The sequence below is a fragment of the Podarcis raffonei genome, chromosome 1, assembly GCF_027172205.1.
Source record: "Podarcis raffonei isolate rPodRaf1 chromosome 1, rPodRaf1.pri, whole genome shotgun sequence".
NCBI lineage: Eukaryota > Metazoa > Chordata > Lepidosauria > Squamata > Lacertidae > Podarcis > Podarcis raffonei.
In genome coordinates this window covers 53828413-53840729 of record NC_070602.1, presented here as the reverse complement: position 1 = coordinate 53840729, position 12317 = coordinate 53828413, and the positions used below count along the sequence as shown (strand labels likewise).

At 46.2% G+C, this 12317-nt stretch overlaps 1 protein-coding gene across 2 annotated transcripts in view; it reads right to left on the bottom strand.

Moving 5' to 3' along the window:
- Positions 1-12038, bottom strand: part of LRRC4C (leucine rich repeat containing 4C) — a 625819-nt gene extending 613781 nt beyond the window's left edge. The window contains exon 1 of one of the 2 annotated variants that reach the window (XM_053387713.1): positions 11294-12038. The gene's annotated coding sequence lies outside the window, so the exon portion shown is untranslated. The remainder of the gene's footprint in view (positions 1-11293) is intronic. The other variant, XM_053387698.1, reaches the window with a different exon arrangement.
- Between the last annotated feature and the right edge of the window lie 279 nt (positions 12039-12317).

Below are 12317 nucleotides of genomic sequence, written 5' to 3'. Positions count from 1 at the left end.
GAAGTTAAACACATAGCCAATTTTCTGCAAATGAACTCTCTAAAATGTTTCAATGGACAAGCATTATTTTTAAAAAATCCTGGGTTCAAGAAGGAATTATGTTTAAAGAACCTCAACAACAGCACATTTACAAATTACATAAACACTGTTAACAGATGATTGAACACATTTATATTTTCACTTGGGTCAAATGAACTACTGATATTATCAACTCATTCTTGTTATTTAAGACTGTTGGATTTAATAGGGCTTACTCCCAGGTAAGCAAATAAGTCTAGGATTACAGCCTTAGGCATCTGTCACACTGATACAGGCGGCAATCATTTTAGGCTTGTGCAATTGACATGTGATAGCCAACGTGTGGGTCCTTTTGGACCCAGAAGGTGGAATAGGGAGGTGGAGGTGGGAAGAACTCGGTTGGAACAGGGGCAGGGTGGGGAAAATGGGGACAGGGCAGAATGGGGTGGGGTGCAGTTATATGCATTCCACTGACGTGCACTGGGGCCAGGAATGGAGCCCCCGTGCAAAATGGTCACCACCTGTATACTGCTTAATATTTGAGAATTTCAAAGGAGTCTCCAAAACCCATATGATAATAAAAAACCAAATAAAAATGATACAATACATGGTAGTAATATAAATTCCTCCAGGGTGACCCACAAAAAACACACACCAGACAATAGCAATGATCTGGGAATGCTTGAGCAAACAGAAAATACTTTGGTGTGTGCCAAAAACATATAGTAATAAGTGCATGCCTTAGTTTTAAAGGGAAGTAATTTCACACGGCAGATGCCACCACAATAAAGGCCCTACTTTGAGTGGCCTCGGGTTTAATTTCAGGAGAGTGTGGCAACATTAGCAGGGCCTCTGAAAATCTCAGTGACCCAGAATGCTGTTGTGCATACCGTATCTAGAACCTAAGTAAGTAATTTCTAAGTAATTAAACCACACCTCAGAGGTTCTTCATTGTTCCTCATATCTGCTCACAGTCAGATTCATGGGTCATGGATGGGCCCACATTCTGCTTTGACAGTAGTGTCACACTTTTCAAGAAGCTGGCAAAGCGACATTGTGTGAATGAACATAAAGGCATAGTAAGGACCAGTCTGCCCCCATCTATCAGCCAGAAAAGAAGCAGCTTTTCCAATGTTTGCTTTTCTCTTTCCTCCCCATCCCCTTTTCATTTTGTAGCTCATCTATTAGACTGTGAGTCTTCAGGCAGGTCTGTCTTATTTTTAATGCATGTACGGTGGTTAGAAAATTGTAGGTGCTTTATCAGTTTTAAATGATCATTATTTATTATTTTCTTAAAATGCAATTCTGCAAGAGCAAGGATGATTGCTTTTACTTCTTTAAAATAACCATAATTTGAATGCGTACAACTCAAATGAGAGCATCCCATGTTTCAGCTTCCCTGCCATTACTCATTAGATTCATGAAATACTGTTTGATGAATAGCTATTAGCCTATTCAATAAATTTTCCTCACTGTACATCATTTTAGAAGCTTAGAGTTTCAAAGTATTCTTGCAACCAAAGCCATCTACTAATATTGCAATGACCCAAAACACCAAGAATGAGTAGATGAGAAAGTGGTGAAACTACCACCAAATTATAAATAAGGTTTTGTTTCTATTTTATAAAGCAATAGTGTGTACTTGGGACCCTTTTCACTTTTAAGAAACTTATCTGGTATCTGCTCCATGATCTTCATGTGCACATTTCTTAAGGAAGTGTCTTGCTGAACCAGGCAACGGTCCACTTTGTCTTCCAACCCTTGCAAGAATCCCAGCAACCATAAACTGCTAGATATCTCATGTGGTTTACATTCTTCCATCCCTAGCATAGAGAACCATTGTTACCATTGACAAGATGACTTGGACTAGTCAACGAGACAGTTTTAGAGCAGAGCAAACAAACAGTGCTAGAGTTAGGCATTTTACACCTGATGTGAAAGGTCCAGGTCACACCCTTTGCTTTGGGCAGGAGTTAATAAATTCAGATGGGGGTGGCTAACTTTTAGCTCTTCAGATGTTGTGGGATTTCAACTGCTTCACCTTCACCCAGCCTGACCTATAGTCCGGGATGATTGGAGCTGTACTGATCTAAGGCATCACTGATTTAAGAAATACAAAATGCAGAATGATGCTTTCCCTTTGCAATCTGATGCTTGAAGCGACTGCTTCTTGGTAAAACTGACCAGAAAAAGTTTTAAAAGGTGTAAATGCATAGTGTCAGGGAACTGCCATCTGAGACGCAGGAGGTGAAAGGGCTCACGGAGGGTGAGAGAGACCATTCAGCTGAGGAGGGGACCAGCAGGGGGAGAAGTGGAGTTCCAAGGGAAAGTGAGTCGGAGGGAGGGCTCAGAGACACTTCAAGCGAAAACAGTGGGGAGGTTTCAGGACCTCCTGTAGGGACACCCACTCCTCGCCGGAAACTGTCACGCCGAGAGTCCAGAAGACGCGTTTCCGTTAAGGAGCTTTTATGTTGGAAGAAGTTCCGTAAACGCCCACTGTCCGATTCAACGAGCGACTGATGGAGCCATGCTTAAGGCGCTCCGTCACAGACAGAGGTTTGTGGACTTAGCCAAACTCTGAGGGACTAGGATTTTACGCACAAGCAGCTCACCATCCCATCACAGCAATCGGACAGTCCCTGAAAGCAGCTTGTGCAGAGAGGCATCATGAGCAACCCAGCCGGAGCCGGGGGAGCAGGAGGAGCTGGAGAGGGTCCAAGCCTGGAAGAAAGGTACAGGGTGTTGGAAGTCCAGCTAGCACTGCAAACGGCGAGGCTAGAAGAAAGGAGGGCGCAGGATGCAGAAAAGGCAAAAGGCGCTACACTAGCAAGAAAGATGCCAGGATTGGTGCAGAAGTTTGGGGGGGACCCCAGGAACTACCAAGCCTTTAGGACAGAGATGCAGTATGCTCTCGAACTGCAGTTTAACGACTTTCCCGACGAGGCATCGCGAGTGGCGTTTGTGATTGGCCATCTCGAAGGGGGGGCGAGAGACTGGGTTAGACCCCTGATGGCAGGGAATAGTGAAATGCTGAAGGACACGAGGAAGTTTTTTCGCGCCATGGATTTGATGTTTTCCAGCGAGATTGAACAGGGACTGGTGCGCAGACAATTGATGGCTTGCAAACAGGGGAGCCGATCGGTTCGTGAGTACTGGACTGAGTTTACAATGTTGATACATAAATTGGGATGGGACCTATCGGCAGAACCCATTCAAATGCTCTTTGAAGAAGGGCTTTCTTCGGCGGTGAAAGACGAACTTTCCCGGGCGCCCAGGGCGGAGTCTATGGACCAGCTGACCAAATCAGCGCTGACCATTGGAGCGCGCCAGGAGGCAAGAGCCTTGGAGAAGCGGGAGGGGAAAGGAGAGCGTTGGAGGGATTTCCGCATTCCAGAGATTCCAGAGCCAAGTTTCCCGCCAGGAGAGCCGATGGAAGTTGGAACAGCGCGCGCGCGCGCAGTTTCAAATCCCAGTGAAGGGAGGAAGAAGGAGGGAAAGAGCACCAAGAAATGTTATCTCTGCCAGCAGCCAGGTCACTTTGCCAGAGTCTGCCCTCAAAGAAAGGAATGGCAAGGGATGGCAGGAGCTGTTGGGGGGGAAGGAGGAGGGAGTCCAGGAGCCAGTAAAAGCCAACGCCTGGCTGCCACCGTCAGGGCACTGCAGCCAGGCCAAGGAGCAGTAAAAGTGCCCACTCCGGAACCTCCAAGACCAGCCCTAGTAATAGAGGTGTTGCTAGAGCTGGCAAACGGATACCCACTAAAGACAAAGGCGCTGTTGGACTCAGGCAGCTCCTGTAATTTTATGAGTAAGGAGTTTGCAGCTGAACACCAGATACAGACACTCCCTTTAAGCAACCCCCTGCAGGTGACCACGATCGATGGGAGGGAGCTGTTGGGAGGAGAAGTTAGCCTACAGACCGTCCCAATGGTTATGAGGGTGGCCAGGCACACCGAAAGGATAGCGTTCAATGTGGCCACCCTGGGAGGGGCTCCCGTCATTTTGGGAATGAGCTGGCTAGCATTGCATGACCCGCTAGTGGGCTGGCATCAGAGAGTGGTCTCCTTTGGGTCAGCACATTGCCTGGAACACTGCAGAGAGGGAAAGGTGGCAGAAGGGGCAAAAGCCTTTCTAGCAGGGACGGAAGTGGCGGACAAAGGGAAGGTGCCCAAACAATACGCTGACCTAAGCAAGGTCTTCAGCGAAAGGGAAGCAGATAAACTACCACCGCATAGAGACTTTGACTGCCAAATTAACCTGGTCCCTGGGGCCCAGCTCCCCGTGGGCAAGCTGTACGCCATGTCAGACAGGGAAATGCAGGAGTTAAGGGAGTTTATTGATAAAAACCTGAAGAGGGGCTTCATCAGAGAGTCCAGAGCGGTGGGGGGGAGCCCAGTGTTTTTTGTGGACAAAAAAAACACGGATAAACCCAGGCTTGTAGTGGACTACCGGCGGCTAAATGCCGTGTCAGAACCAGTGACTTTCCCCATGCCCAGGATTGATGACATTTTGACCAGGGTGAGGAAGGGAAAGATATTCACGAAACTGGACCTGAGAGGGGCATACAACCTGATACGAATAAAGAAAGGGGATGAATGGAAAACCACCATGTTCACCCCTTTGGGGGCTTTTGAATATCTCGTTATGCCATTCGGATTGCAATCAGGCTCCGCCTGTTTTCAATCGCTCATGAACCATGTCCTGGGACCTTTGCTCTACAAGAATTGCGTGGCCTTCCTCGATGACGTGCTGATATATTCAGAGAATGAGGAGCAGCATGTAAAGGATGTCAGGGAAGTGCTGAGCCAGCTACAAGCAAACCAGCTGTGGGTGAAATTGGAGAAGTGTCAGTTTCACACCAAGGAGGTGGAATTCCTGGGGTACCGCTTATCAGACAAGGGATTAGCCATGGATCCAGGCAAGGTCCAGGCGGTGCTGGAATGGAAGACACCGAAAACGAAAAAGGATGTGCAAAGGTTCTTAGGGTTTGGGAACTTTTACCGTAAATTCATCAAGAACTTTGCCCACTTAACGGCTCCCATCACGGACTGTCTAAGCAGCAAGGAGAAATTCGTTTGGACGGCGGAGGCGGAGCAAGCATTTGAGGAATTGAAAAGGGCATTCGCTTCGGAAGAACAGCTCCTGCATGTGGATTTACAAAAACCCATGAGAGTGGAAACTGATGCCTCAGACCGGGCGGTGGGGGCGGTGCTGCTTCAGCCAGGGAGCAATAAGTCGGAATGGAGACCGTGTGCCTTCTTTTCGCGTAAGCTGAACAAATCCGAGAGGAACTACACCGTATATGACCGAGAACTACTCGCCATTCACGAAGCGTTCCGGAGATGGAGACACTTACTAATTGGCGCACAGCATAAGGTGCAAGTGTGTACGGACCACAAGAATTTGGAGTATTGGAGAACGGCACGAGTGCTCAACCAACGACAAGTGAGATGGGCCCAGGAGTTCTCCAAATTCCATTTTGAAATCTGCTATGTGCCAGGTCCAGAAAACATCAGAGCGGACGCTCTCTCTCGCAAACCTGAATATTTGGAGGGGGAGGGAGCGCCTGAAGAGAGACATATTATCCCAGAGGACCACTGGGTGTGTGGGGCGGCCTGGGTGGGGGAAAGAGAACTGGTAGAGGGAACGGTAAATGATGAATACGCCCAGGATAAGCTCAGAGGTTTAAGGAGAGAGGGAGAAGACCCCGGAGGTTTTGAAGAAAGAAACGGGGCATTGTATTACAAAGGGGCACTATATATACCCGAAGGGGAATTGAGGGGGAGAGTACTCAAACAGCTGCACGACAATCCCACAGCGGGGCATTTTGGGCAACACAAGACCATGTGGTTGGTGACCAGGGAGTTTTGGTGGCCCAAGGTGAGGGAGGATGTACGGGAGTATGTGAGAAGGTGTGACCAATGCCAGAGAGCCAAAGGAGAAAGGCGGGCACCAGCGGGGTTATTAGAACCGTTACCCACACCAGAACGACCGTGGGAGGCGGTATCGATAGATTTTTATGACTGATCTGCCTAAATCCCAGGGGAAAACCGCCATACTAGTCGTAGTAGACCTGTTAACTAAGATGGGTCACTTTGTAGCTTGCTCACATGCAGTCACGGCGGAAGAGACAGCGAAATTGTTTGTAGAACATATTTTTAGGCTGCATGGCGCCCCCTTGAGGGTGGTCTCCGACAGAGGGAAACAGTTCACGTCCAGATTCTGGAGGAAACTTATGAGCTTGTTGCACGTAGAGGTCAACTTTTCGACTGCCAGGCACCCTGAGACCAATGGGCAGGCGGAGAGGGCAAACGGTATCCTTCAACAATACCTGAGGTGTTATGTCAATGACAGAGAGAACGATTGGGTCGAAAAGTTGGCGCTAGCGGAATTTGCTTACAATAATGCAGAGAATGTGTCCACCGGGATGAGCCCCTTTTTGGCTAATTATGGGTGCCACCCCAGGGCGTTTCCAGGGGGAGGAGGGGAGAGATGGAGTGTCCCGGCCGCTGAACATTTTGTAGAAGAAATGGAAGCGATCCATCGTCAACTCCAACTCAACTTAGAAAGGGCCAAAGAAGAATATAAGAGGCAGGCAGACAAGAGCAGAAGGGAAGGTGAAACCATTAGGGTGGGGAGTCAGGTCTGGCTATCAACCCAAGGGTTGCCGTTCAAGGGGGGTTGCAAGAAATTGAGACCCAAAAGATTGGGACCATTTGAGGTCATCCAACAGGTCAACCCAGTGGCTTTCAGACTCCGGTTACCGAACCACATGAAACTGCACCCAGTATTCCACAGGTCATTACTGTCACCATATAGGGGGGAAGGTGAAGGGGTATCCACACGGGGGCCAGCCATAGAAGAAAGGGAAAGCAGCAACCATGTGGCGGAAATCATCGACTCCATGTGGAAGGGTAATCAGGTGGAGTATTTGGTCGCGTGGGAAGGGGAACCGGAGTCGGAAAACACCTGGGTGACGGCAGAGGAGGTCCGTGACGAGATCTTGATCGAAACGTTCCACCAAAGGTTCCCCAGGAAACCTCAGCCAGTAGCGAGGTTCCGGAGGGAGTACTTTGGCACCACCGACAATGAGGAGGAACTGGAAGGATTCAGGGAATCGGAGTTGGAAGGAGGAACAGACTCCGATGAGGAGGAGTACTTGGAAACCGGAAACAGCAAGAGGTGGAGGGAAGTGTTCGAAACTTCGGAAGATGAGGGAGGTTCCTTCAGGGGTTTTGCTCCCTCGCCTCCCGCAGAGGAGGGGAGGGAAGGGGGTGAAGGGGGCCCTGGAGGGGAGGTGGATGTCAGGGAACTGCCATCTGAGACGCAGGAGGTGAAAGGGCTCACGGAGGGTGAGAGAGACCATTCAGCTGAGGAGGGGACCAGCAGGGGGAGAAGTGGAGTTCCAAGGGAAAGTGAGTCGGAGGGAGGGCTCAGAGACACTTCAAGCGAAAACAGTGGGGAGGTTTCAGGACCTCCTGTAGGGACACCCACTCCTCGCCGGAAACTGTCACGCCAAGAGTCCAGAAGACGCGTTTCCGTTAAGGAGCTTTTATGCTGGAAGAAGTTCCGTAAACGCCCACTGTCCGATTCAACGAGCGACTGATGGAGCCATGCTTAAGGCGCTCCGTCACAGACAGAGGTTTGTGGACTTAGCCAAACTCTGAGGGACTAGGATTTTACGCACAAGCAGCTCACCATCCCATCACACATAGGTCCAAAAGTCTCTTCAGGAGCCAATTGGAGCAAAACAGACATACACTTCATAAAGGACAAACAGCAAAAAGGTGCTCTAAGTTCAGAGAGCTCAAAGGGGGTTTAACGAACTAGGTACCTAGGTCACCGGGATGGTGTCCTTATGAGACTGCTGTTTCAAGGAGTGGGAAGATTACATTCAGGCTCTTTAATAAGCTTTATCCTAGGCATCTGCTGAAGGAAAGAAACACAAATAAGTTGGCTGTTCTGAAATGAGCAGAAAGTTATGAGGGGAATTAAATAATGCTATATGTAATAAAAACAATTTCCCAGTGGTTCTTATTTTAACACCCATTTTTTCCCATTGGCAACCACACCATCTGCATAATTCGATTCACTACAAGGGAATTTTATTGTCAAAAAAAGATGAGCACAGTGACTTTAGGTGTAACTCCTTCGACTATCACAGCTGTTCAATTTGTCATCAATTCCACCACCATCACTTCCATGGGACATACTATTCCATACTAAGAAGACATAACTAACCACTTGGCTGTACGTATCATCCTCAGCCCACACAATTTGTGCTTTTGGTAGATCAATGTTTGTTTGTTTCCTATTTAGCATTCCAAGATGACCTTGCCAGTTGTCATCCCAGCATGTTTCATAGGAAAGGAAGAATTCATGTGTAAAGTGCCTAGGGTTTTCGGATGTGGAGCAAGAGTCATAGGGCCTGGAGGGCTAAATGATTTCAGCAGCAAAAGGAACAACTGAGTGATCATACCTTACTCAAGGAGGAAGAAGCAAACTTTTAAAAAATTGTTAACCACATTTCTTAAAATGTTTGGATAATATGTTTTCAGATTTCCATTTCGCCTACATCTTTGCTGAGGACTGTTCACTGCAGTATAACTTTACTTTGGTTTGTGCCATCTCAGAGACTTTCCCATAGCAACACATTGACAAGTACCAGAATATAGAAAGGTGCACTTTTACATAATACTTGAAGCAATATACCCACAGAATGAACTGTGGTATCTTCTGCACTGTTGAAATGGGGGGGGGAACATACACACTTGAAAAAGAAAATCCATACCTATAATAAACCAAGTGAAACACTCTCTGAGACCATATACAAGTTTCTATTTTACTTCCAAAAATGCTCCTGGATTTTCATAAATCAGCTAGTTTGCCACAGAATATGTCAGTACCACCTTTTTATTGGCTGAGGTGTAGTTCTGCAATACAGTCTAGCTCTGCTGGATTTTAAAGGATAATTGAGTAGGTGGGGGGGGGACATCATCATTTAAATGTACCAACACAGTTTTGTTGGGTTTTAATGCTACATTCTCATTGGCACATTACTCGGGAGTACGTCTCATTGAACTTAGCAAGCCTTACTTCCAAGTTAATATGTTTGCTATCTGACGGTGAGTTATGAATGTCTAGATTTGAAATCCTATCAAGTATGACTTTCAGATAACTTACACTGATTTGAAATCCAGGTTGAAAATGGAAATAATGCAGTGTTACAAAAAAAATTTTTAAGAGGCGCCCAACAAATACTAACGGGCAGACAGCATTGCAGGACAGAAATGCTTCTCACTTTCATATGATAATTTCATGCAATTTGGTCCAACTACAAATGACAGCATCATCTATTCACCTATTTAGCAACTCAATGATTGCCTCATGTCAAGTAGAAAGTCTTTCCAAACTCCTGCTGAGGACAGCTCGACCTCAGTAAGTAAAAGCACAAGACTGTCTCTTGTTACCTCTCTGCACCTTTAGATTTGATATCCTCAGGGTACCCCATGCAACATCAGTTTCCTCCATCACCTTAGATCTTTGTATCTCAAAAGACACTGTTTCGAAAATGTATGTAAAATGTTTTCAAACCCAGAAAATGAATACCGTCACGAAGCATTTGCAATCCTTGTGTTGAACGGAAGGACAGGCAGTTTGTAGAAGAAATGCCAAAGCAAAACAAATCTAAAGTAAATGTCATCTTAACTAGAGAGAGATTGGAATGTCATATTTCAGAGCAGCAACGCGAATGGCAGGCTGGCATATTGCTTTCGGGAGATGAAAAGGAAAATGCATCTGGGTTTACCTTACCTTCTTTAAACACCTCCCCCTCTTCAATCTATTTTCTGCAAAAACAATCACTAAACCTTCAAGGAGAAAGTGACAGGCAAGACACACACACACACACAGCATCACTAGGCGCTTTGATTTGTGCTGTGACAGAGCCTTTTTATTAAGTTTTCAGTTTAACTGTACCACAGCCTTTAAGGAAATAAAACTCTCTTTATTGAACATATTAAATAAAAAGGCAATCAAGTAGTTTTGCCTTTATTGATAGGTTAAGTATCAAATATCACCATTTAAACATTATATGTATATAGACTTGCATAAAAAGATCGCTCGTGACATGATGCAACCTCTGCCTTTTCCTAACTGTATACATCTCACATCCAATGAGTGTCTCAAACTGCATCCAATAATTCACATGTATGCACTAAGATGGAGCAAGATATTCCCAGCAAGCCCTCTTGGGAACCGTTACTCCTGTATTTACAGAAGGTTCCTCAGCCTCTTGAAAAACCAATGTGATGTCAGTGTGGCAATCAAAATACTCCGGTGAAGGAGTCCTTTCGTGTCACTCCACTGCAATCACATTTCACTCTGAAAGACTAATTGCAAGGTGGAAAAGGCTAAGAGAATCTCAGATCCTTCACTTCAACATCTGTACACGAAGCAAGGATGAACATGAAAGCTAAACCACCAGACTCAGGGAAACAATCTGTCACAGAAAACTACAGTGGTCCAAGTGTTGCTTTATATATATATATATATATATATATATATATATATATATATATATATATGCATCTCACCTTTGCACAAACATTGAAAGGGGCTAGGAAAATCAGATGTGGCTAACATACTGACCAGGCAAGAAAAAGAAAGACAGCCTATGAAGATAAATCTGTGTACCCAAGTCCCACCAGCGACACAGACATCACAGAGAAACTTTATATAAGAAGCAGCAGCTCACAAACCCTGACTAATTCCCATTTTGCTATCAATCTATGCTAGCCAAGAGTAGCAGGAGCAGCTTTCTGAACCCACATATCCATCATTTCAGCTGAGCAGGCAGAAATGCACAGAGGAGAAAGGGGTAAAAAACAACAACCCAGTACCAGCTAAGGGAACACAAGGACTCAAATCCAAGTTAATGCCTCAATAGAGGTAGGCTATAGCAAGGTGGGCTTTTAGTGTATACTATACACTATTTTTTTCCACAAGCCACAGAAATCCTCTAAAACAAGCTTTCAAAATACATTTTCAAAACATTGTACATCAGCAATATGCAAGATTCTTTGAAAGGTGCTATCCTGCCCATCAAAGAAAGAGCAAAGGAGTTGTAAAAGACAAGCACTTGAACCTAGAGGCAACTCCAGCATGGCATTAGGCACTGTCTCTATATATCCAAATCTCTTTTTCAACCATGGAAAAAATCTCATAGAACAGAAAGGAAAAGGAAGGAAGGAAAAGGTGGCAACACCTCTCGACTTACCTTTCTGGTAGTTCCCCCTGTGAATAAAACTTCTCCAAGGGCAATTAAAATTCCTCCAGCTGTACCTGAAGTCACACAGGAGCACAAAAATTAGTTTTCAGATGGTCCATCATTTCCTGATCATCCAACCCTGGGGAGGGGAGGGAGAGAAAAGGTGTCCAAGAGACTTTGCCAAAAGTAAGTCCAGAATTCAAACACTATGGGGGGGGGAGGAATCAGTGGCCCAATGATAGAAATCCCCCCTCTGCACGATACACCTTGCTCCTTGCTCACCAAAACTGTATAGCAAAACTGTCAGTGGTAAGCCTCCAATAGCGGCTGTGTATGCTGCAGATGGTACGTCTCACTGTTACCTTCCCTGATGGGTAGAGGTTTCAAAGAACGGCAAATGCAGGCAGCCCCCACCCCCTCAAAAAAGCCAGGTGGACTGCCAGCCACTCACTCACGCTGTCTAATTAATCAAGAGAGGGACGGATTGGTCACCAGAGGCACCTCCTGCCAGGGTGCACGGGATTATGGCAAGGTTATTAATCTTGCTTTGCTGCATCCCCCCTCCACCCCCTACATCCAGCAGCCTGCATTGAGATGATTGCCAGCTCTGTCTCTGTCCCTGTTCTACTGCATTTTGCTCAGCCCTCCCTTGCTGCAAGTGAAACACAGTGGAGAGAGGAATACTAATAAGGTGGTTAGCTACAGTTTCTTCAAGGCATTCTACGTAGTCTGTGTGCCTCTCTCTCTCTCTCTCTCTCTGTGTGTGTGTGTGTGTGTGCACAAGTGTGTGAGGAAGAGAGCAGGTCTGTGCCTGCATGTTTTCTAGGGGAGGGGGGAGCACTCTGTGAATTCATTTGCACTTGCTCCATGAAGGCAGCTTCCACATTTGGCAAAGGAAGAATTTATTTGGATTACTTCTGTTAAGGAAGATCAGAGGCAGGGATCTTATTTGATAGATGATATAAAGGAGAGTGAGTGCTCAATTCCTTGGAAGCCTACAGCCATGCCTTGGCAGTTAAGAGAGAAAGAAATG